This window comes from Malaclemys terrapin, chromosome 6 (assembly GCF_027887155.1).
Source record: "Malaclemys terrapin pileata isolate rMalTer1 chromosome 6, rMalTer1.hap1, whole genome shotgun sequence".
In the NCBI taxonomy this organism is placed as follows: Eukaryota; Metazoa; Chordata; order Testudines; family Emydidae; genus Malaclemys; species Malaclemys terrapin.
The window spans coordinates 89,804,143-89,830,577 of record NC_071510.1 but is presented as its reverse complement, the minus strand read 5'-3'; the positions used below and the strand labels follow the sequence as shown (position 1 = coordinate 89,830,577).

At 41.7% G+C, this 26,435-nt stretch overlaps 1 protein-coding gene across 4 annotated transcripts in view; it reads left to right on the top strand.

The window, feature by feature from the left end:
- The first annotated feature begins 4,473 nt into the window (after nucleotides 1-4,473).
- Nucleotides 4,474-26,435, top strand: part of LHFPL2 (LHFPL tetraspan subfamily member 2) — a 195,498-nt gene continuing 173,536 nt past the window's right edge. For all 4 annotated transcript variants that reach the window (XM_054032652.1, XM_054032653.1, XM_054032649.1 and 1 more), the window contains exon 1: nucleotides 4,474-4,581. The gene's annotated coding sequence lies outside the window, so the exon portion shown is untranslated. The remainder of the gene's footprint in view (nucleotides 4,582-26,435) is intronic.

Sequence of the window (26,435 nt, the reverse complement as noted above, 5' to 3'; positions counted from 1 at the left end):
GTTATTGAAAAACAGTGCTGTCAGCTTGACACAGTTTCTTTAAAATTGGGGTCCTCTCACCCTTTACAACTGGAAAATGTTCTATTAGGATTTTAAAGAGAACACGGGGGAATTAGTGAAAGAAAAGCTCACACTGACTTTGAATGCCAGCACAAAGTGTAAGCGGTAGCCTCTCTAACAATTCAGCCATCACATAGTAACATATCTTAGAACATACGAATGGCCATACCGGGTCAGACCAAAGGTCCATCAAGCCCGGTATCCTGTCCTCTGACAGTGGCCAATGGCAAGTGCCCCAAAGGGAATGAACAGACAGGTTATCATCGAGTGATCCATGCCCTGTCCCCCAATCCCAGCTTCTGGCAAACAGAGGCTAGGGACACCATTCCTGCTCATCCTGGCTAATAACAATTGATGGACCTATCTTCTATGATTCTATCTAGCTCCCTTTTGAACCCCGTTATAGTATTGGCCTTCTGGCAAGGAGTTCCAGAGGTTGACAGTGTGTTGCATGAAAAAATACTTTCTTGTGTTTGTTTTAAACCTGCTATGTATTTCATTTGGTGGCCCCTTGTTCTTGTATTATGAGAAGGAGTAAATAACACTTCCTTATTTACTTTCTTTATACCACTCATAATTTTATAGATCTCTATCATATCCCTCCTTAGTCGCCTCTTTTCCAAGCTGAAAAGTCCCAATCTTATTAATCTCTCCTCATACGGAAGTCGTTCCATACCCCTAATCATTTTTGTTGCCCTTTTCTGAACCTTTTCCAATTCCAATATATCTTTTTTGAGATGGGATGACATCTGCACGCAGTATTCAAGGTGTGGGCGTACCTTGGATTTATATAGAGGCAATATATTTTCTGTCTTATTATCTATCCCTTTCTTGATGATTCCCAACATTCTGTTCGCTTTTTTGACTGCCGCTGCACATTGAGTGGATGATTTTAGAGAACTATCCACAATGACTCCAAGATCTTTCTTGAGTGGTGACAGCTAATTTAGATCCCATCATTGTATATGTATAGGTTTCAGAGTAGCAGCCATATTAGTCTGTATCTGCAAAAGGAAGCGAAGTACTTATCGCACCTTAGAGACTAACAAATTTATTTGAGCATAAGCTTTCGTGCGCTACAACCCACTTCATCAGATGTACATGAAAGCTTATGCTCAAATAAATTTGTTAGTCTCTAAGGTGCCACAAGTACTCCTGTTCTTTTTGTATATGTATAGTTAGGTTTATGTTTTCCAATGTGTATTTTTTTCATTTATCAACATTAAATTTCATCTGCCATTTTGTTGCCCAGTCACCCAGTTTTGTGAGATCCTTTTGTAGCTCTTCACAGTCTGCTTGGGACTTAACTATCTTGAGTAGTTTTGTATCATCTGCAAATTTTGCCACCTTATTATTTACTCCTTCTTCCAGATCGTTTATTAATATGTTAAATAGGATTGGGCCCAGTACCGATCCCTGGGGGATACCACTATTTACTTCTCTCCATTCTGAAAACTGACCATTTATTCCTATCCTTCGTTTCCTATCTTTTAATCAGTTACCAATCCATGAGAGAACCTTCCCTCTTATCCCATCACTGCTTATTTTGCTTAAGAGGCTTTGGTGAGGGACCTTGTCAAAAGCTTTCTGAAAATCTAAATACACCTATATCCACTGGATCTCCTTGTCCACATGCTTGTTGACCCCCTCAAAAAATTCTAGTAGATTGGTGAGGCATGATTTCCCATTACAAAAACCATGTTGACTATTTCCCAACAAATTATGTTCATCTAGGAGTCTGACAATTTTGTTCTTTACAATAGTTTCAACCAATTTGCCTGGTACTGAAGTGAGGCTTACTGGTCTACAGTTGCCAGGGTCACCTCTGGAGTCCTTTTTAAAAATTGGTGTCACATTAGCGATCCTCTAGTTATTTGGTACAGAAGCTGATTTAAATGATAGGTTACAGACTACAGTTAGTAGTCCTGCAATTTCACATTTGAGTTCCTTCAGAACTCTTGGCTGAATACCATCAGGTCCTGGAGCCTGATTACTGTTTAGTTTATCAATTTGTTCCAAAACCTCCTCTAATGACACCTCAATTTGGGACAGTTCCTCAGATCTGTCACCCAAAAAGAAAGGCTCAGGTTTGGGAATCTCCCTCACATCTTCAACAGTGAAGACCGATACAAAGAATTCATTTAGTTTCTCCATAATGGCCTTATCGGCTTTGCGTGCTCCTTTAGCTACTATAACTGTAGTAGCATAAGTTAACCGTGTATTCTCTGTATGGTGGGTGTAAAATTTCGTTACAAAAAAGGTTAAGAAATAATTAGTTTTGTGCCAACCTGATCAGCAGTGAAATGGCTAATATTAGACCTGATCTTGCTACAATTGAAGCCAATGGCAAAACTCTCAACAATGCCAACTGGAGGAGGAATGAATCTAATGTTGGTATTTAAATGATCATCACTGTGTGTCAGGGTTAACACTATATTGAGATACATAAGGCAGCTCATAGCTCTCTTCTTCTCTCAGCACTCATTGGGGATATATTTATAAAAGTCTCTTGTGTGCATGAATAATCATAGGCAAAGGCTAGAATATATATATATATTTGCACAAGTAGAACACAAATCAAGAACAGCTGGGTTTTGCAGAGGTATGTTCTGTCATTTGTGCAGCAAGTCATCATTGCACACATGGAGGTCAGCTTGAGGATCCTTTGAAAATATCATAGCCCTGCACGGGGTACTGTTGTTTACACCCAGAAGGGCTTAGCATGTTGCTATGTGCACACTTAAGGAGCAATCCTGCAAACAGTCACTACTGCATATCTTTATTATTGTACACAGTCTCATAGATATCAGTGGGATTCTGCAGCATAGTAAAGGTAATCAAGATCGCATTGTCCATTTGGGCAGGGACTGAGTCTTCTGTATCCTTTCTAATACAGAGCCCAGAACCAACGCTTAATAATAGTAGCCAAAATGCTTTGCAACATTTAATTATAAGTTACTTAAAAAAAAAACTGACCAAGGAGTAGCAGGCTCCGCGTACAGCTCTACAGACTCTTCTGGTGTTGCTGCCTGAGGGTGCTCTGTAGCCCGAGCGTCGGACACTAATGCCTTCAGTGTTATTTCAAGGTAAGCATCCAGGTCTGGGCCCCTAGGATTTGTCACCCTTCTCTGAGCAGCATTTGGCAGGGAGGCAACCCCTCCCATTGCATTAGGAGGGGTGGGAGAGAACTCTCCGGAAAGTCCCGTCTCTGGGAGGAAGGTTTCCTCCCTCCAGGCAGCTCTCTCATGACTGATTCTCTTCAGCTGTAGCGCTTCGCCAGCACGTTGCTAGTGAGTGAGTGGGCGAGGCCGAGCCTGGGAGTCCCGAAACCCCGCGGCGCGCAGCCTTTTTCTCGGCTCCATCTGTGAACCCTTATTGTGTCTGTCTGCCAGGCTCGCTCCTCCCCGTGCGCCGCCGTCCCGCCGCGACCCCAGGGACTCCTGGTAGCGCTACACTTAAGCTCCTCTTGGGGCATCCCACGTCGTTCTCTCCCCAGACCACCGTACTGAGCCTCCCAATGAACCTGCATTTCCTCTGCGGGACACCCCATCCCCCTCCCACCCCCACTACGCCCCCTTTGCCCTGGGACACCCCCATCTCCTTCCTACCCCTACTATGCCCCCTTTGCCCTGGGACACCCCCATTCCCCTTATACTCCCACTACACCCCCTTTACCTCTGGACAGGCTCCCTTTACCCTGGGACACCCCCTGACCCTTTCAGCGCCCCCCACTACACCCCCTTTACCCTAGGGTATCCCATCTCCCCTTCACCCCCTATTGTACACACTACCTCAGGACACCCCCATCCCCTCACTACTCCCCCTCTGCCGCTTTAGGACACCCCCTCTCTACCCCCCACTTCACCCTACACCCTCTCTACCCCAGTGCACCCCCTTTACCCTAGGGCACCCCCACTGCACCCTTCCCCCTCTACCTCAGGCCACTCCCGTCCCCTCTCTAGCCCCCCGTGCCACACTAGGACACCCCCGTCATTACACCTTCTCTAACCAAGGTCACCGCACACCCCATTTCAGCCCTTTTAGCTCAGGACACCCCCATCCCGCCTATGCCCCCAGACGCCCCCTACCCCGTGATACGCCCCATCGCTTCCTCTACCCCAAGGAAACCCTTGCCCCTTACACCTCCCTGATCCTGTCTGCGCCCCCCGCCCCTTCCCCAGCCCGGCAGGCGCGCCTGTGTCTGGCCCTGGCTGGGGGAGGCGATGGCGGAGCGGGGGACGTCAGTGTAAGTGGGCCGGTCCTGGGCAGGGCAGAGCCTCTTCCCTCCCTCCCGCTGCAGGGAAGCAGCAGGGTCCGCGCTAAGCTCCCAGCCCTGTGCCTCAGTGAATGGTCCGGGTGCGACTGGGGGGCGGGGGAGCCCGGCCGCCGGGGGGGGGGGAAAGGCAGCGCCTGGGGAGCCGGAGTGAGAGGAGTCCCAGCCCTCCGTGCCGCCTGGCACCGGGGATTACCAGCCTGGGGAGCCTGCAGAGCCGCAGCACTGAAGTTGCAAGGGGCAGGCGGGTAAGTTGGGAAACAATTGGGATCGTTTCCATTCATTGCATGTGTCTGCAGTCCTGGCAGAGGGCAGCCTAGCTGCACCACTAGCAAACCAGGGAAGAACTGGGGGTGGGGGGCGACTTACGCAGCAAGCTTCCCTGCATGTGGTTTACTCTAGCCACAAAATAGACATAGTTGGTGGTTGGAGACGGGAGTTTGGGGGCTCACGAGTTCCTGTGTGTGTAGAAACTGGAATGTTGAAAGAGACCTTGAGTGCTTGGTATTGTTGTGCGTGGGTGAGAAAGAGACAGAGGGATACAGCGATCCTGCTAGTTTATAGGCTTTGGTGTATTGGAAACAGCTGTAGCACAAAGAAGTGGGGATCCCACAAACAGGTTTGGGCAGGGGCGATGGAACGAGTTAAAGCTTCTTATAACCCGTGAAACTCCTTAAAACAACAACAACAACAACAGGCAAAAAGGTGTAACTTCTCAACACATTTCCCTCAAACTTCAGATCACGGCTTGGGCGGAGGACCCCTTGGCATAAAACTTTACAGCTGCATACTGTTTTGTTGTAAAGCTGTGTGTGAGGCTAATGCAGTGTTGCATAGGGTGCTTCTGCTCTGCTCGCTGGCTGGCTATAACGACTCTAGCCTCGTTGCTAGACCAGTTCCCCTTCCCTGTGTGATACATAAAGCAAGCAGATAAATCTGCCACTCGCTTTATTGCTCTGCTGCCTGCTGTGTCTCTCCAGTGTGGAAAATGACTCTGAGTACATTGTTTTCCCCTGTGATCCTTTTGGCTGTGTCAGTAGGAAGGAGCCCTTAATGTGGCACATACACTTTTGGTTGGGAATGAAAGGGCTTTCAGCAATAATAACCCAGTATGAACTGTTGAGTGTTTTTAAGTGTATGAATGCACAAGTAACAATGTGTAAGAAATTATATATATAGCTGGGGTTAGTGGGTGAGTGACCAAAACAAAACATCTTCAAGATGCTTTTCTTTATCCTGCTATGTTTTTGTGGGTAATACTATGATTAAAGAAAAATCACAATTCAGATGGTTGTTTGTGTGAAGTGTTGAATCATGTGCATTGCTATACTTTAAATAACTGAATTTACTTAAGCACATGTTTTTGATTGTTTTGTACTGCAGTATTTATTAGTTGAGGAACAGTAAAAGACCGTCTAACAGGATCACAGAAATATAATTATGTCAGAGAAAGTGATGAAAATGAGAGAAGTTTCAACTGGGGTGATGGAGAAATGAGGGAGTTACAAAAACAACAACAAGGCTTATCCCTACCCACACTCCCCAGGCCTCTTCTGTATTTTTCATGTATCTGTTGTGTTGTTTTACTAACACTCACCAAAAGCAACAGAGTCCTGTGGCACCTTTAAGACTAACAGATGTATTGGAGCATAAGCTTTCGTAGGTGAATACCCACTTCGTCAGACGCATGACGCACTCACTAGTCACTGATTGCAACTTCACATACATGCTTTCTTGTCTCAGAGCAACATGTTGAGAACCTAATAGAGCAGCCATAAATAAAACCAGACTTTGTCTGATGTTTAATGGTGTGTTGATAACCATGCCCTGTATCAGTATTATCAGGATTCTGCTTCCGCCTTGGGCACTCATTTGTAGTCACAATTCTTTCCCATGCTGTGTTTTAGAAAGCAGAGATTCATATTTCCTTTCAAAGCTCACTTTCTTCCTCACCTCTGATATCTCCCTCCCCTTTGGCTTTCTAGGCTTTGGTTTAAACTAAGCTACAGGAAGTGGGGGGTGGGAGAAACGGGAGGAAATTGATAAAATATAAATAGCAATAAAAAGTTTTTGTTACTTTAGTTATTATTCAGGAAAAACTTATTAATACATCATATGTATGAAGTGGTATTATGTTCAGTCTTAGTAATTTACACACTTAAAAGCAAACCACAAGGCAGTACTCCGACTCCCTAACAGGCACATGCAGCCACATGCATTCACTCATCATTTCTACTGTAGTGATAAGTCTTATGTCGGGATGAGGATGAGGGGAAGAAAAAAAGGAAAATAGTAATTGCTTTGATTCTTTTTCGAGTTATGGCTTGCTGTCATGCAAATTACATCTGTTGTCCTGTAATATACCAGTGTTTAACTCGTTATGATTTATTAAATGCCTCACCATTGGTTCAGTGAAAACTCTGTGTTAGGAGCTGCCTTGGTTGTCTGTATTTTGTACTGTTGTTGCTAAACAAAAAATAATACTGTTAAACTAGTCTTTCATTGTTTTGCATACTATAGCACTATAGAGATTATTACTTTTACTTCTACAGGAGGATGCATTCTTTCAAAAGTCATCTGTCCTGATGGATATCAAAAATAAACTGTTCTGACTGTATTTTCAGTAGTTTTATTTTTACTGTGTGAGGCACATCACTATAGAACAGGGTTTCTCTGCCTATGGGACATGACACAAAACTGGATCACCAGAATGTGTTAAAGGGTCATGTGGGGGGAGGGGAAAGTCAGGTCCTGCTCTTGGAGGGAGTGAGGTAGTTGCAGAGCCCACCCCACACTCACCCTGCAGTGGCAGCTGCTGCAGCTCTGTTCCAGTGGGGTGGGCTGGCTGGGCTGGGCTTGGCTCCCCACTACAGGCGTGGCGACCTGGTGCATGGGGATGCACGCTGCTCAGGTTTGGCCCTGCTGCCCCTCTGTAGAGATGACAGCAGGCCAGGCCAAATTTAAGTGAGTGGCACCGTGACCTGATGCACCGAGTCACAATGCCTCTCCATCATTGACAATTTTTAAATCAAGATTGGATATTTTCAAATGACATGCTGTAAGAATTATTTTGGTGAAGTTCTGTGACCTGTGATATACAGGAAATCAGGCTAGATGACCACAATGGTCCCTTCAGGCCTTGGAATCTATGAATCATACAGATTGGGTCCAGCGGAGGGGCTGGTCCAAACTTGAGCTGTACTGTGACTCCAGAGGCTGCAACGTCCGGAGCGGGGAGCTGGGCCCAGGGATTGGGCAGGAGCTGCCATTATAGCACACATGATACATTTATTTGGTACTTATTAAGTTAATGTATATATTGTGTAATATTTATTTAGTAAACAGATTTTTTTGCATTAACACGATTTACTGGGTCATGACAAGCCATCAAGATTTACAAATGGGTCCTGAGCCAAAAAAGTTTGAGAATCTTTGCTATAGAACAGAGGTTCTCAAATTGTGGTCTGCAGGCCACCAGTGGTCCGCGAGCTCACTTTCAGGTGGTCCGCAGATAGTTCCCTCTAAGGTGTGCACCTGGGCAGCCACACACGAGAGAATGAAGGGCCACCCACTTAATTAGTGGAGCCGTGCAGGGGTGGCTCCACTAATTAGGTGCCTGGACCGTGGAGAAGATGCACTTGTAAGGTGAGGTGGTGGCCTTGGGGGGGGGGGGGAATAGGGGGTAAGTGGGAGGGAGCAGTGAGATGAGAAGAGGGGGTGGGAGGAACTTGGGACATGCAGTTCTGCGGCTGCCAGAAAGAAGCGACTTTCCCCAGCTTCAGGGCTGCGGCTGCAGGGGAGAGACTGCAGGGGAGAGACGGCCCTCCTTCCCAGCCTCAGCTCTGTGGCTGATGTAATGGGGGAGAGATCCCCCCTCCTTCCCAGCCCCAGCAGGGGAGAGAGGGAGAGACTCCACCCCCGACTCCTTCCCAGCCCCAGCTCGGGGGCTGCTGTGGAGGGGGAGACCCCCCTCCTTCCCAGCCCCAGCTGCAGCAGGGGAGAGAGGGCACATACATCGCATTAGAAAGGTAAGACTACTGGTATTAAAATATGAGTTGTGTGCTTTTGTTTGTAGAACAAAAAAACATTAATTAATTAATTTTTTTTTATATAGCGCTTTTATCCAAAGCGCTTTACAATAGTTAACTAATGGTACTAACAACATTTGGAAAGATCATTAAATGGTGTGCCGAGAACCTCAGCAATTATCAAGCGGTCCGTGGAAAAAAAAAAGTTTGAGAACCATTGCTATAGAACATCAGTGAGACCATCGTGTGATGTGTGGAAAGAAAGTCTATTCATCACCCTTTCAAAAAACAACCCCCAAACTAGGTGTTAAATGTTTTAACATGTTAATATGCTGCTGAACTGATTTTTGTTGAGATTGTGGAGCTTTGTAGGCTTTTAATAATAAAGGCAATGCTAACATTTTAAAATGAATTGTAATATATTAAGAGGATGCAATTATCTTAATTAATAATACATTCTCTCTCAAATGAAATGATTGCAGCATTGGTGGTATTACTATTCAGCTAAGTTTTGTGAGTATTTCAATTATAAACTGATGAATATTAGCCTGGATATTCAAGATTTGGGGGAGGGGACTCGTCCAAAACTGTTTCTTTTGGCCATTGCTGGATGACTAAAAATTGATTATCTTAATACTGAAAAGTGGTGGGGAAAATATGTATCCAAACTTACTTACCTTCTTCATTGTTCTGTCTGTCTTATCTCTTTAGATTGTAAGCTCTTTGGAGCAGGGACTTTTCTCACTATATGTATGTACAGTACCAAGCGCAACTGAGCCCTGTCTCAATTGGAGCTTATGTGTTTCTATTATATTTAATAAATAATAAGAGTATGAGTATTTGGTCATCTCTACTGGCTGATCTACATAAGAGCAAAGCTCTACTATAACTGTCAGCTAATAGAGCAGATGAGGGGATGAGGAAATATCTTTTATTGGACTAACTTCTGTTGGCGAGAGAGACAAGCTTTCAAGTTTACACAGAGCTCTTCTTCAGGCTTGGGAGACTTAAAGGCATCCCAGCTAAATACAAGGTGGAACTTTAGTTAGTATTCTTCTTTAGTTCAAACAGTATCAGTTCATGCTTTTAGCACTGAAGACCCTAGTTTCAAACCCCCTTGATGATCAAAGTAAGAAGTAGTTGTGTGTGGGTTTTGGTTGTTTCTGTATGCGAGACGGTTTCCCGTAACTTATTTCACTTTAGCAATGGATTCTTGTTGTCAGTTAAGAGAATAGATTATATATAAAGAATCATGATATTTGGATTTTTATATTGATTCAGCATATAGCAGATAAGCATATATTAGAAGAAATTTATTGTTATCAGTAACAGAAAAATGTTGGAATATTGTGACATCGGCTATGGCACCCGACGAAAGGGTGGTTCTCATCACCATTATAACTTGTGCAAGTACAGAATTATTTTAAAATTGGGCAAACAGGCCAGTATGTTTGTCTGGTGTGGGAGTAGAGAGCTACTGCTGCAGGGGGTGAGGAGTGAGTCCTATACTGGTGGTAGCTATGGGTCGACCAGTACCTGGCAGATTTCTAGGTCCCCAGTTGAAGCAGCAGCAAGCTTCTGGGAGTTTTCCCCTCCAGCACCCCAAAGCTGGCTCCTTACAAGGGAGGAGGAGGGGAAGTCTTGTGTCTTACACAGGGAAAGCCCAAAAAAAGCCGCTAGGACCACTGCACCGCCCCAGCATTCCCTGGATCCAGAACTATGCAGGGGAGACACCCCCCGCCACTAGGACCCATGTTGTTCTTCCCCTCTCCCTAAACATATGGCATCTGGGAAAGAAACTGTACAGAAGAAGTAGCCAAGACCGGATGGACTGATCATATTTCTTCAGTTTTTACTAGATTTTCTCTGTGCTGCACTCACTGGCTGTTTGTTGTCTTCCCGTCCCCCCCATCCTCCAAGGGTCTCGTCCCCTCAGCTTCATTCCACACTAGCCCCTAATACCATCCTCCACTCCTTCTTCTCATCCAGTTTGTTCCCATTACCTCCCTTTCCTTGTTTTTCCATTTAGCTAATCCCCTTTTAGCCCCCATCCCATCTCACAGTCATGAAGCTAATATTAAATTTTCTGCCATCATATCGATAGCTCTGCTTCTATGTTGAATCACTTTCCCCTACACTTTGTCTTGACCACTTAGATTTAAAGTTCCTTGGGGCATGGACTGACAACTGCTCCTGTGTTTGTACAGTACCTGGCACAATGGGATCCCAATCTTGGTTGATCCCTAGACACTACGATAATAGATACGATTAACAAGCTGGAGCTCTGCCTGACTCAGCTGATTTTTCTGCCACAAGGATAATTAGAGCAATCCAAGAAGCCCCTGCATCAAACCAAGAAGCAGAGGACAGGGATGCAATATGGAAAATTAACACTTTAACAACAAGCATAGTGTATCTTCTTTTTAAAAGAAAGATAAAACCACCAATTATGGGTCTAATTTACAATTTTACAGAATTTCAGTAGAATTAAAAGTAGCACTACCACCATTTTAAAGATTAATATAAAGGCTGTTTATGTCCCAAAACCAGAGTTCAGGGTTTTATGTGACATCATCTGCAGCAGCTGATGTCATAATACTTAAAGCAGAGTAGAAAGTTATATTCCCTGCTATTTAAGGTATGAGTAATGTCATTAACAGTTGCTGGGGAAACTGGGCATCCATGCCTCATCAAGTAAAGGAAGGAAAAAGAGATCTGTAATTCCAGTAGAATGTCTCTAATGTGTATATTTATGATTTGCACCTAGGAGGTCATAAACTGTGTTGCTTCATAGATTTGCAGGAGCAGAAGGGACCATTGTGATCATCTACTGTAAAACATGTTGCTGTATAACACCGGCAATAGAACTTCCCCAAAATAATGTCTAGAGCAGATCTTTTAGAAAAAATCCGATCTTTCACTTCACTGATGAAGAATCCACCACAAAGCTTGGTATGTTGTTCCAATGGCTAATTACTCCTACTGTTCAAAATGTACACCTTATTTCCAGTCTGAATTTGCTTAGCTTCAACTTCCAGCTATTGGATCACATTATACCATTCTCTGCTAGATTGAAGAGCTGATTATTAAATATTTGTTTCCCATGTAGGTACTTACAGACTGTATGAAGTCACCCCTTAACCCTCTATTTGTTAAGCTAAATAGACTGAGCTTCTTGAGTCTATCACTATAAGGCATATTTTCTAATCCTTCAGTCACTCTCGTGGCTCTTCTCTGAATCTCTCCAATTTATCAACATCCATCTTGAATTGTGGGCATCAGAACTGGACACACAAGTGCTTTTTTAGGCTGAACACATTGCACACACCAGGGGCTCCTTGTATCCCTCTATTCTCCCCACTGTGCGCAACCCTCCCATCGCCCTCTATATCAGGGACTCCTTGTAAACATCTGCTCCCCCCACTTTTCCTTCATGCCTGTTGCTCTGTATGCCCCATTCCTCCCTTCCATGCCAAGGTCCCCAGTCATGTTCCCCATGCTGGGGGCTGTGTCTCTCTCCTTTTTCTCGCCCCTCTAAAGTACCTTTCATTCTTCCAATCTGGAAGGTCAGATGGATGGCTTGTGTCCTCTTTTCTCTATCCCAGTATGGAGCAAGCTTTGGGGAGGCAATGAGTTAGGAGGGAGGAAGCAGTGAAGTGCCTCCTTTACTCTGCTCTCCCTCTGTCTCCCCCACTGGCTGAGGATGCATCCCACAGTTAAGTGTCTCGCTGCAGGGAGAGCAAAGAGTAACTTTTAAACTAATTGCTCACTGTGCCAGGGGATCTGTGTGGCCCCCCTTCCCCAGTGCCAGGGGCTCTGTGGGGTCCCTCCATTTCCTGCCCACCACCATTCTTGTTTCTTTCCTTTCTGTCTGGGAGATAAGTCCTTCTGTATGACAGCTTTTATAAATTCAACTGGGGAAAGGGGAGAGGTGAGATCAGGCATGATGTTAATGGCTCCATCAACTGGATTTCTGATCTATAAACGATTGCAGACCCGATTATAGCTGATGGGTCTGCTAACCACATTCCAGGGGCAGTGTGTTCCCCATTTTCCCCCTTTTGATTTTCTGATTTTCACCAAAATCAACAGGGTTCTGTCTGTTAATGCCGAGAACATTCCTGAAATTTTGGAATTGATTGGCTGTGGTGTTCAAAAGTTATCACATTACATCCAAACAGAGGAATGTCATTGAGTTGACTATTGGGCCTAGCAAATCATTAAAAAAAATTAGGACCCCAAAATTGTAGTGACATCCTATTTCTTTTATCAAATCTGAGGGAACTTTGAAGTCTCATATTAACATGTCACTATTACAAAATACACCACTGAACATTTACTTGAAATTATGAATTATGATGATGAATAATTTAAACTAGACAATTCACTTTCTTAGCAATTTATGTCTATTTGGTAATGCCTTATCCTTGCTTTTTCATTATGTTTGTTCACCTACTCCCTAATTTGTAAATTACAGTAACTCCAAATGGGTGTCCCAGTCATTAGTCAGTTTTACAATGTATTGTTTTCAAATACATTCATTTTTTAAGTGTAGGAATTTTTCTGTTGATATGGGATCTTAAATATTTCTTACAATTTCATTTTGATTAATTTTTAAACAAACTCCTGACTTTTTCACTTGTATTTAGACTTCAGAAGGGCAGATATAGACAATACGCAGATGATTTTTAAGGTTTTTAGGCAGTTACTCGAATGAATCCAAGCCTCAGTCCAATATGTACAGTGCTCCCAAGGTGTTTTCATACAAGGAAGTACTTCAAGGAAGACCAAACCCACAAAGAAAAAATAAATTGTAAATTTACTGTGGATGCCAGATAAATGACTACAGGTATACCCTAGCAGGTCCTAGTTTTGAAAATGTGAATATTTGTTGTTTTGTTTCATATTGAAGATATTTTAGAGGGGATAGTGATGGTGTTTGAGACTGGTCAGTCTTGACCATATGATTCTAAAAATTGACCCCATTGGTACAAAGTGAGTTTACACTTCTCTGTGGAAAGCAAAGGCTTGGAGGATAAATTTGGGGAGAGGCTTCCCCAATTTTCCTTATCTTCTTTTGTTAGTAGTCACAATGTCTTTTCCAGCTTAAAGCTTCATAATGATCTTGGATATCAGTTTTTGGAAGAAACCAAAAGTTTGGACATGTTTGTGTGTACAGAGTTATACAGTGAAATCTGTTATTATTTACTTTTATTTATATGTTTTTTAAATTATTCCTCTTATTTTTTGAACAGTGAAAACTAAACAAAAAGCAATATGTATAACCCTGGGAGAAACATCCTGCTGTGTAGCAACCTGCTGCCAAATCAGATATAATCCCCCTGACAAATGAACACAGGAGACATTAGCTTTCCCCCCTCATTTAAAATTTTTTTGCTGACAGTACTATCCTGTCATCTGACAGATTGGAAGCATTGTTGGAGTCTTGTCTTATCTGTAATAGCTATAATTTCTTTTCTAAAAATGCCTTATTTTTATGTGAGATCATTACAATTCATGAATTTATCTCTTTTACTACCATCTGACACATTACATGTTTCATATTTATGTATAGTTTGATAATTCAGTCAATACGACTCCTGATGGTCTGTTCCAGATAAATAACACCAATAATTAAAAAAACCCACAATTTAATGGGTTTCCAGTCAAATAGCATGATGAATTAAGTTTATTAAGTTGCATTGTATGGTCTTGGCCCCTTTCACCTTGAAAGAGTACCTCTGATTCCTTGCATTTCTTTAGCTCTTCTGTTAAGGCATTTTTTGTTTTTTAAAAATAAACAAAATTTCTTGTGAGCTTAGTGGTGGAAAAATTGTCATATTGACCACCTTAGTGATTGTAACCCTATTTTTTTGTGCCAAATAGATGCAATTCAGGCCTAGTCTAAACAAAATGGTACAGTGTTTTATCTAAAGTTGTGTTTGGAAACTACTTCAGTTTCTCTATGTAGACAAGGCCTTGGACAGCTGTCTTGGACAAATTTCATCACTCAGCTACCAAACCTGTTCTGTAAAGATCAGCTCTAAGGTGGGAGGATAATTTAGTCTTCATATTTGATCCTTCTGCAGAAATTGCTTATAGGGATGCCAATTAGTGCCATTTGTGATTGTAGCTTTTATAATTTTTGTTTTCTAGGCAACTAAGTTGCTCTTAGAGCCAACTCATTTTACATATGTCAATGAATTGCTATTAGCAGGGACCATTTCTAAGAGGAACATTAGAAATGTTGAGTCTTTTGAAAGTCTCCCCCCGTCCCATAAAGCAAGCAATCAAACACTATCAAATTTGCTGAAGTGCATGTGGTTTGGTAACACAGTTTGCAATTCTTCATTCAGAACACCTGTCTTCAGATGATGGCAGTACACCAGAGAGAATCTTTGGTTTTTATACTTTGGCCGTTAGCACATAAAAGTCCCTTTAATACAGTCTGTGCAAAATAACAATTTGGGGTATGGAAGTGTGCAAGGAAAAATACATTACAAGCATAGAGGTTGTAGTTTGTTATACCTACGTTTGTTTGTTGTGAGGTCTTTTCAGATGGGCAGAAGGAATTTTTTCTTCTAAAATCTGTTAAAGGTCTGAGGTTTAACAAAGAGCAATACTTGCATCAAAAGTTTCACAAGATGGTTCTTTAAATGCCATGAAATACAATACGTTTGCACTTCACACGTAATTAGTTATTATGGCTTTTATAAGTAATGCCTACTGAGGCAGTCTAATTTCATTCAAGCTCTGTCAGTGTGGCATTTGTGTAAGGTGTCACCCCTGATAAAATTAATTTCTTTCAGGCAGCAGGCAAGGCAATCAGTAATCTGAAATTAACTCCATCTAATAACACTTGCCCTTCAATTGTGCACAGAAAAGACTTGAAATAATTTAATATTTACAAGAAAATTCTTGTCTGAAAAACGGAATTATTGAAACTGGATTTTCATTGTGTTCCAAATGTGGCAACTCATTCTCTTGGTTTTTTTAATATGTTGAGAATAACAGGGCATACTTGGATTTTTAATGCACATTTCAAGTCAGGCTTCAGGGGGTTTCTTCTAGAGGTATATAAATAGAACATTTAAGTTCTGTTCTCACTGTTATGATCTCAGCCTAGTCTGTAGGCCAAATTCAACACTGTAATTGAATTATAGTTTTATGCTCAATAGAAAAACGTATACAGTTCTGTATGTGGATTTTATCTTTCAGTAACATTCTTACTGTGATATCCTCAGTGCAGTGGCTCTCTGGTATGGCTTACCTTACAGAAGTTAATGATAGGGGTGTTGGAACAATTTTTATTGTGGGGGTGCTGAGAGACATTGAACCAAACTGTAAAGCTTGAATACTTGGAAACTACTTCAAGACAGGGGGTGTGGCAGCACCCCCAGCATCCCTAGTTCCAGCACCTATAATGAAGGCATCTATTTGTTCTGTTCACTTTAGATATTTGTGCTCACAATGGGCATAGTACACTAAGACAGTTGGAATGCAAACTTTCCCAATGGTCACCCAACTGATCGCTCTGTGAGGTTTGAGGTAATTTAGCAGAGGCTGCCAGTTTTGCTGAAATGTGTATGGTGTTTTATGCTGTGTATACATGTATATCTAATCATTAGTCATAACTATAACTGCATAAAGTTAGCATAATTGCCTTCATCCAGTGCTTAACAGCTAGATGACACAAACACCATTACACAACAGCTCTGACAGCTTGAAGTAGAGCTTGCCTTTCATTTTAGTAAAATGTGGAGACCTAGAACTGAGCTCAGGGCAAGACTAGAACATGGCTGGGTAAATGTGCCTTAGAGCTACCCTTGTACTCTTCTGCTGATCTGGGGGCCAACAAAACCCAGTCCAGTCACACAATGAAGCATCCTTAGGGATGTTCTCACTTAAGCTTGGTTACTTGTGTGTCGAAAGGATTTGTTCCAGCAGCTGTGGGTCGCTAGATCAGTGTTTCCCTACCTTTTCTGGTTTAAGGCACACTTACTTCAATAAAAGATTTGTGTGGTGCACTCCCACCCCACACTAAAATTATTAAAACAAAATTTACTCTTAATGATAAATTTGAGCTTGCCTTGATATGCAGAGTCATTAAATCTTGACAGGAAATGCTGACAGTGCAACTCAGAGCTCTTGCTCCACAATCTCAGATGCTCTCTGTTTTTGATGTAAGTCAGGCTTGAATAAAACTTAACTTCCAGTTGGGCATGAACACTGATATCTGTTGATTCATCAAGCTGCAGTGTAAATTTTCCACTTTATTTGAGGTTTTTTTCCTCTGAACATAGCTGACATTTTCAATGCGGTGACTTATCATATTATCTGAAAGGGGAACTTTTGAATTTTCATTTGCACCTAACATTATTACTCTCATCGTTTCTTGCACGCTGGTAAAATTAATGTTTCTGTGACTGTGTGTGGTTTTTTCGCCTTTGCTACAAGCTCAGCGACGAAGTAGCTTTCTTCCAGTGGTTTATCAGAAACTGTTACACAGCCTTTCATCATTTGCATTTATTTTTCATTTTGATCCATCAAACTCTCAAAAAAATATTTGCCCTTATTGGCATGGGATGGATGTTTGGTTGCAAAGTGTCGTTTTAACTTGGCACCACTGATGATGGTTTGAGAGTTTCTCTCCACACACAACATTGTTGAAGAGGGCAAGATGGTTTACCTGTCAATGAAAATCCAAATTGCCAATAACTCTCACAGTAGCGTTGCTGCACCACTTGGACTTTCTTGTGAAGATGCCAGGATCTGTTTTCTTCAAATATTTGTCCATTTTTAAGTCTTCAATTCAAAATGGTTGATAGGAAAACACGACTACCACGTGAACGACACGGTCATATGAGCGTAGTGTGTGTAATCTCTGTCTCACACACGTATACCTGAAGAGCAACAGTACGAAGTGCAATTTGATTTTGACGCTAATTAAAATAAGTGACTTTTCCAAAATTCTGGGGCAAACCTGTTCATTCCCGATGGCACACTGGTTGGGAAACACTGTACTGGAGCACAAGGATGCCAGAGTCATATTCATTTCACCCCTGGAAACACGTCCTGAGCATGGACTGGATTGAGGAGCAGGCTTTGTTTGCTTTACTCCATGTGTGGATTTCCCTTGACAAGGGCAATTCTCAGAGGGCTGGTTCAGCTAGCTTTATGGTTGCTTTGGCAAAACAGCCAGAATGGGGCCCAACATCCCATCTTAAAATGGAAAGGTTGAAAAGAAAATGGACAAAAAAAATAGGCAATGGCAAGAAATGTGTGTACATGTTCCTCCACCCCATTGCCCAATTAAGAACTGGAATTAATAACAACAATACTTGTTCCAATCATCCTGACTACATTGCTTGTGTATTGTATTCCTTTCTCCACCATTTTTCTGTCTTGTTTTTTGTTTGTCTTCCAATTTACAAGTGTGACACTACATCCCATATTTGTCATAGTAATATTATGATATGATTATGGCATAATGATGATGCATTTTGTATAAGATGGGTCATGTAAGATGTCATTGGAAAAGTTATGATTTGCTGAATACGATTATCTTCTTTCTGTGCATGTATCATTTTTGAATCTGAAGTTATGAATATTGACTATGTATCTGTATTTCAGACAGCCTGTAAGTAATGGCTGCTGTGGCTCAGGAAAGTATGATCAGACCACATGACACTGATCTCCATTTTGTGTACTTGTATTTTTCCACAAACTGGTCTGGGAACCAAGTTTAAAAGAAAGGGTTCCCGCCATATGGAAAAGCTATATAAGGTAGGGAGTGACATCATCGGTGGTTCTTCACTGCCCCACCACTCAACACCTGAGAGATGCTCCGAAAGAAAAAGACTTGGGATGGGGATCCCAAGCTGCAAAGCAAGTGCAGCTTGTGCTTTGAGAATCTGCAAGCCTGCTTGTATTATCAATCAGGGTGAGAAATTGCTAATTCATATCCAATCTTTTTAGTATTTTAGGCTTAGTTTGCGGTTTTGTTTGTTTACTAGGTAATCTGCTTTGATCTGTTTGCTATCACTTAGATTTTAAGTTATTATATGTTTTGTAGTTTAATAAACTTGTTTTATGTTTTAATCTAAATCAGTATGCCTTTGACTGAAATGTCTGGGGAAAATCTTAGCTTGGTTAACACAAGTGTATTGTGTATATTCCTCTCCATATTGAGGGAGAAGTGAACTGAATAATAAATTCATACTGGTCGGGGTTTTGACCAGGGCAGGATGGTACAGCTCTGTGGTCTTAGGCTGGGGAGCTGGGGGTTATCTTGGCTGTAGCCTCTCGATTGTTGGCTCATCCCAAAGCCTGCATGCACCTGCAGCTGGGTGTGTCCCTGCCTGTGTGAATGCTGGTGGGAGTGTAGGACTGGCAGCGGTCTATAACCTGTCAAAGCAGCACAGTGCTGAGAGGGAGTCCAGGTTGGTGAGTCAGCGGGCTCAGAGGTACCCCAGTTCCAGGTGACATCTCAGGGGCAAACCTGTCACAACAAATTTCCATTGATTGTGTAGTCTCTACTGGCATTGCCCAATATAGGAATAAGACATCTCTCTCAAACTGGTAGAAACATCTTAGGTGTGACTGCAGTCCTTTATACCATTTTGGGTGGTTTTATAATACAAACAGAAGCACAAACTTCACTCAGAATTATAAAAAAAAAATTGCAATAGTAAAAACTACACCATGCAAATAAAACAGTAGCAATTGTTTAACACTGGTTGAGAAACGAAGCAATCAAAAGTTACAAAATGTGCAGCGTTAAGGTTACAAAGTCAACCTTAACTCTGATTCTTCCTCATATACTTCCAACTGTGATCAGTGCTTATGGGCATTTCCCTATATGATCTTTTTGTACTCGAGATACTTTCTTGAAGAATCATTATGTGATGGAAGATAATTTAAAGACCTAATTACAAATTCTGTAGGGCTTTATGCTGTAGAGAAGCACCACCAAATGATATACCGTAGTTTGTCTGTTTAAACAATGCTATCTGGTAATCTGCTTTGCTTCTTAATTCCTTCTAGGCAACATGGACCCATCTGGCATGAGTTTATTAGTGTGTATGTGTGTGCGCGTGCAAGATCTTGATCTTGAGAATGAGTGATCAACTTCAGTGTTTGAAAGGGGAGGCATGAGCATTTATTGGATTGCCTATATAGTTTAAAAGCTCAAAATAATGAGATTAGAATTTTTTAGAGCTTTTATATTAATTTAATACTCTTAAAAGGTGCTCCTTTAACAGTCCTGGTAATTGAAGTCCTGTTTATCTAAAGAACTGGAAAAGCACAGGAGCAGCAGTGTTTTTCCATCAACATGACTCAACCTTGCTATGAAAGGATGATCTCTAGGGATGAAAGGCTAGTTCAGTCTCCTTAGCCTCTCTTGAGTTAGCAAACAAGCATGTCAATTATGTTACTGGTTTCTGTGATGGGGATACTTGTGCATTGAAGGCTACACAGTAACAACAATGCTCATTTCACTAACAGCTGTTTAGCTATTAGTAATTTTCAGGGCTAGATTTGAACTAGCAACCCAGGGGTGTAAGGCTCTGTGTTTCATTACCAGTCGTCCCCTGAGGCATCCAGCCTCCACCCTTTATTTTCTTTTAAGCAATTGCATTCCTAATTGTAGCCTTAAATTTAAAAAATAATCTTGACAATGGCTGGCTACAGCTTTCAAGACAAAATTTAAATCAAAGTTGACCTCAAGTAGAGAAGAGAGATGCCTGGAACTGATGCTTTTCACGGAGATTCTGTTTACAGGGGTAAGAGAGAAGGACACATTACCAGATGGGGAATCCTAGTGCAAAATACCTTTCTCAGCATGTAGATCACTTGCATAAATCCAGCCATGAAAGTCAAAGAACTATAATCTGGGTTTGGACAAATGTTAGATTAGGGGAAGCGGTTCCCCCCTCCCCCAAGAGTTTTGGGGTAATCCTCTGTAGAGATGCCTACCCTCTTTCCTCTTCAGGTACCTCCAGCAGATGACCAGTGGGAGGGTAGTAGGATTCCTAATGGGGAGCTGTTGGACTCCATCTTTCTCTGTTTCTGTTGCTCAAATACCACAGTGATGAGAGTCATATTTGAAGCTGAAGAGAAAAAGATGATTTTGTATTTCAGATAAATTACAGCTTGGTTAATTAAACTTTATCGAAATCTCCATGTAGTTTTATTTGGATAGGGTATTTTTCATTTCCTGCCCAAAACTGCTATATAGTTGCTATTTTAAATAGATGGCTGTATTCCACCCCAGAGATAATTGCATTTCAGTGGTGCTAAAGTGATCATATGTAACTCATAGCTGTCTTGCGTGCATGCTGAGACTTATTTAATAAATTTTTATAAAGCACTTTCAGATTTTTGTGCTATACAAGTAAATTTTATTATGTATTAAAGGATGAAACCACTGAACTATTGAGAGTTTGAGTGTATCCTTTTAATACTGAGATGGAGGAGTTACTCAAAGGGGACATCCGGTATTGTGGTCAGTTTGTATTTAAATTGCCAGAGATAATATCCTACTGATGCCAATTTATAAAATACAGATTTCAGTTAGGAAAACTGTACTTTTGTGTATCTCTCTTTGAATTGTAAAGGTTGCAAGAATCAATCTGTTTAGAGTTAAGGATTCAGGGTAATGTCGGCAAAAAGTTGTACTTTATGAGCCAAAGGCCTCCTATTCATTTTCTTCATAATTTAAGACAGAAGTACTTTTAACGAAACAAAAAACCCCATGAACATTTGTCTGTCTCCTGCCAGTTGGCGTCAGCTGCAAATTATGATGTTTCGTTTCAGCCATACTAAACTCCAAATGAAATAATACAAGTTGTCTCATTAAGAAAATATTTCATTATGCTTATAATCCTGACATGGTTGTGTTAACTTATTTTCTCCATCCCTTGTGTGAAAAATCTTATTTAATATGGAAGTCTCTCCTCTTTTATTTTGTCCCCCTTCTTACATTTCAGATATTTCTTAATTCATTTTCATGTCAGTATATATGTGGAATTCTCTGAAGTTCAACCCTACAGAGCAATGACAAAGTCTCTTACATACCTGTGTTGTGGTGGGGAGGGGGAATATGGAGAGTAGTAGCACATTGTGTCAGTACTACTACTGCAGAGGTATATTTGCTGGGTTCATTTAAGTTGCACACTTTGTTTCTCTATCATACATGAATTTATTTTGCTTGTGGCCTCTTTAGCAGCTGTGGAAATTAAACTCTAGCTCATTAGAACAATAGGCTATTTGCAGCTTTCTTAACATCCGAAAGCCTCCTCCACTTCTGAATTACCAAATAAACAGGTGTTTGCGGTGTAGTTGTAGCAGTGTTGGTCCCAAGGTATTAGAGAGAAAAGGTGGTTGAAGTAATATCTTTTATTGGACCAACTTCTGTTGGTGAAAGAAGCAAGCTTTTGAGCTACACGGAGCTGATCTAAATGAGACTACTGAAGTATATCACCAGGAGCAGTTCAGTTTAGTGCTGCTGATTCTATTTTTTTAATGTTTGTTGTAGTTACATGTAGCCATAGAGGTCAAGGTGACTGAGTGATACAGTGTGGTTTTGCTGTGAATGCTGCTTCAAACTTTTTAGAAATGAGCACCTTGATGTTTTAGAACTTTTCTAATGAAAGGAGTTGTACGGCAGAGTAATATTTTACAAATCAGCTGTAATAAACCAAATCCAAATGAAGAGCTACAAACAATATTCTAAGCTCTGGATGGTTATTTTTTATACCTGTAAACACCTGATCTTCAACTTTGTCCCTACCTTGAAAATACAATTCTGTTATCTCTGTAGGTTTATTAAAGCTGTGCCAACCACAGGCAGTTATGACCAACGGCACTATAGCCATGTTGCTTATGAAATGACAAGGGGAGACCCAAGTTTTCTGCCCACTCAAAGGTGGTCCAGCTTCTCGGCTGGTCAAAAAACGCCTCTCCTCCATTTAGATGGTCTGTACAAGAGGAGAGCTCAATCTTACATTAGGCTTGGTTATGCAGCTAAAAAGTGGATCAGTCAGAATAGAATATACACAACCTCTGCTATTGCTGAGGGGGTTTCTAAGCATATATTGCCTTGCCTCCAGATAGAACAAGAAGATTATGTGATTCTTTGCCAGGCAACGAAGGGCCGATGCTCTGGGTGGTCTTTCTCAGACTTGTCCAAAGGAACTCTACATATTTTTCCTTTATCCTCCTGATATTCAGAGCTATTTAAAAAAATCATAGGGGCAAAATGCCCTGTATTATTCAAAGTGGATCATCATGGTTCTCAAACTGAGGCTATGGCCACACAACAGAGCTTACAGCAGTGCAGCTGCACCACTGCTAGTGCAGATGCTCTAAGGCGATGGCAAAGACTTAATTACTCCAATCCCAACAGCAAGCAGCAGTAGCTATGTCCGGGGGAGAAGCTCTCCCGTCAACCTAGCGCTGTCCTCACCAGTGCTTAGGTCTGTAACTTACGTTGCTTGGGGGTGGTGGTGTGGCTTATTCACACTGAGTGACATAACTTATGCTGACGTAAACTGTAGTGTGTACTGGTCTTAGTGTTTGTGGTGCCACGCCTTTCCTTAAAACTTCCTGTGGGAACGACCTATTCTGCAGCTGAACCCTATGATTCACAAATAGATAATGTTCTGATATATGGCTAAAATTTGATTTACGATTTACATGGCAAATAATGTCTTATTTTCAAAGAATCACAAAATACTGGGGTTTCTCCAGTAGACTGCCTTAGTCTAAAAAGTAATATTCTAAATAAGTGCACAATCGTGCAGGCCAGCATTCTAAGTGCTAATAGTCTGGCACTAAGTTCTTCTACAGTCCATTTAAGATTTTCTAAAGATGTCAGCAACTCTCTTGAATTCACGAGTTTTCAGAATACTCTGGAAGCATAATTCAGCCTGGGACACATTAACACATCTTTTTTTCAGAGCTCTTCACTCTGTATCCTTATTAGGACTGTTGATTAATCACAATTAACTCATGTGATTAACTAAAACAAATTAATTGCTATTAAAAAAATTAATCACACTGTTCAAAAATAGAATACCAATTGAAATTTATTAAAAATTTTTCAATGTTTTTCTACATTTTCAAATATATTGATTTCAATTACAACACAGGATACAAAGTGTACAGTGCTCAATTTGTTATTTTTTATTACAAATATTTGCACTGTAAAAATTATAAAGAAATAGTATTTTTCAATTCACCTCATACAACTACTGAAGTGCAATCTTTTTAGCCTGAAAGAGCAACTTACAAATGTAAATTTTTTTTACATAACTGCACTCAAAAAACAAAACAATATGATACTTTAGCGCCTACAAGTCCACTCAGTCCTACTTCTTGTTCAGCCAATCGCTAAGACAAACAAGTTGGTTTACATTTACGGGACATAATGTTGCCCGCTTCTTATTTATAAAGTCATCTGAAAGTGAGAACAGGTGTTTGCATGGCACCTTTGTAGCCGGCATTGCAAAATATTTACATGCCAGATATGCTAAACGTTCGTGTGCCCTTTCATGCTTTGGCCACAATTCCAGTGGAAATGCTTCCATGCTCATGATGCTCGTTAAAAAAAAAAAGCATTAATTAAATTTGTGATTGAACCCCTTGGGGGAGAATTGTATGTCTCCTGTTCTGTTTTACCTGTATTCTGTCATATATTTCATGTTATAGCAATCTCGGATGATGACCCAGCACATGTTGTTCGTTTTAAGAACACTTTCACTGCAGATCTGACAAAAGGCAAACAAGGTACCAATGTGAGATTTCTAAAGATAGCTACAGCACTTGACCCAAGGTTTAAGAATCTGAAGTGCCTTCCAAAATCTGAGAGGGACGAGGTGTGGAGCATGCTTTCAGAAGTCTTAAAAGAGCAACACTTCGATGCGGAAACTACAGAACCCAAACCACCAAAAAAGAAAATCAGCCTTCTGCTAGTGGCATCTGAATCAGATAATGAAAATGAACATGCGTCGGTCTACACTGCTTTGGATTGTTATCGAGCAGAGCCCATCAGCATGGACGCATGTCTCCTGGAATGGTGGTTGAAGCATGAAGGGACATACAGTAACTCCTCACTTAAAGTCGTCCCGGTTAACGTTGTTTCGTTGTTACATTGCTGATCAATTAGGGAACATGCTTGTTTAAAGTTGTGTAATGCTCCCTTCTAATGTCGTTTGGCAGCCGCCTGCTTTGTCTACTGCTTGCAGGAAGAGCAGCCTGTTGCAGCTAGCTGGTAGGGGCTTGGAACTAGGGTGGACCAGCAGCCCCCCTATCAGCTCCCCCATCAGCTCCCCGCTCCCCTAGGTTCCCTGTGCAGCAGCTGCCCAGCAGGTTAGCAATTGTAGCTGTCCCCCCCCCCCCCCCCACTGCCATGTGCTGCTCCTGCCCTCTGCCTTGGAGCTGCTCCCCGAGACTCCTGCTTGCTGTTTGGGGGTGGGGGAAGAAGAGGGGGGCTAATGTCAGGGTGTCCCCCTCCCCCCTGCTCCTTTGCCCTGCTTACCCCATCTTCCATAGAGCAGGTTACACACACCAGGGCTCAGGACAGAGAGAGCTTGCAGCAGCTGTGGTCTCAGCAAGCTGATCTAATTAACAAGGCAGTGTACTTAAAGGGGAAATGTGCATATCTCCCTCTATTCCTGCTGCATTGTATAGTGAGAGAGTTACCCTTGAGGGCTCAGCCAATTGCTAGTTCATCATTTAGCAGTAAGGGAAATATCCCACCCTCTGACTCCTCCACCTCAACCAAGCTTCACAATCATCATCATCACTGTGTACCAGTATTAAATTGTTTGTTTAAAACTTATACTGTGTGTGTGAGAGTGTGTGTGTGTGTGTGTGTGTGTGTGTAATATATATATATAGTCTTTTGTCTGGTGAAAAAAATTTCCCTGGAACCTAACCCTCTCATTTACATTAATTCCTATGGGGAAATTGGAGTCGCTTAACATTGTTTCGCTTAAAGTCGCTTTTTTCAGGAACATAACTACAATGTTAAGTGAGGAGTTACTGTATGAATCTTTAGCGCATCTGGCACGTAAATACCTTACGACGCTGGCTACAACAGTGCCACGAGAAGCACCTGTTCTCACTTTCAGGTGATGTTGTAAACAAGAAGTGGGCAGCATTATCTTCTGCAAATGTAAACAAACTTGTTTGTCTGAGCAATTGGCTGAACAAAAAGTAGGACTGAGTGGACTTGCAGGCTCTAAAATTTTACATTGTTTTATTTTTGAATGCAGTTTTTTTGTACATTTGTAATTTAAACATTCATGATAGAGATTGCACTACTTATAAAGGGGCAATATAGTTGCATTGTCACTCCCTAGCTGTCAGCCAGATAGACAAGAGTGGCCATTTGATCAAAGATTTCAGGCCCTTTTCTTCTCTGGGTAACAAGGAGGAATAAACATTCCCTTTCATCGTGAGTCCATCAGTTTCTCCACTTTTCTTGCACTTCAGCCTATGTATGTCTGTTCAGGCTGTGGTAGGGCTCCCCAGGTACCAGGAGGTAGCAGGTCTGTCAACACCCACTACCCATCCGTGCCATTGACTGAGAATGGGGAGATCTCAGCAATCCTGAGCCATTATTTTTAAGTTCAAAGAACAAGCAATGAACAAATGACTGGACTAGGTATTGATCTCTTTTTCCCCTCACTGGAGCTAGAGTGGCTTATGACAGGCAGCTCTCAGTCTTTAAATGCTTTGCAAGGAAGAGAGAGACTGATCCAGAACTGGGGTTAGTTGCCTAACATATATATTCCACCTTTGAGCCACTGTGCCACTGCTCGCCGAGTGCCTGCATTTATTTTCCTGGCTTTGTGTGGCAATCTGAGCTTTTCTCTGAACAGGCTTACTGCTTCATACTTGTCATATGGGACCAGGGGGTGGGATTGTGTGGGCCAGGAGTCTGCATATATAAATTTTCCTGGATAGGACCCATAGTGTTGTTGAGATCTGTTATTTATTATGTCCTCTTAAAAACTTGGAAGCTAAACTTCTTTTTGTAATGATTTGGTCTTTTCCATATGTTT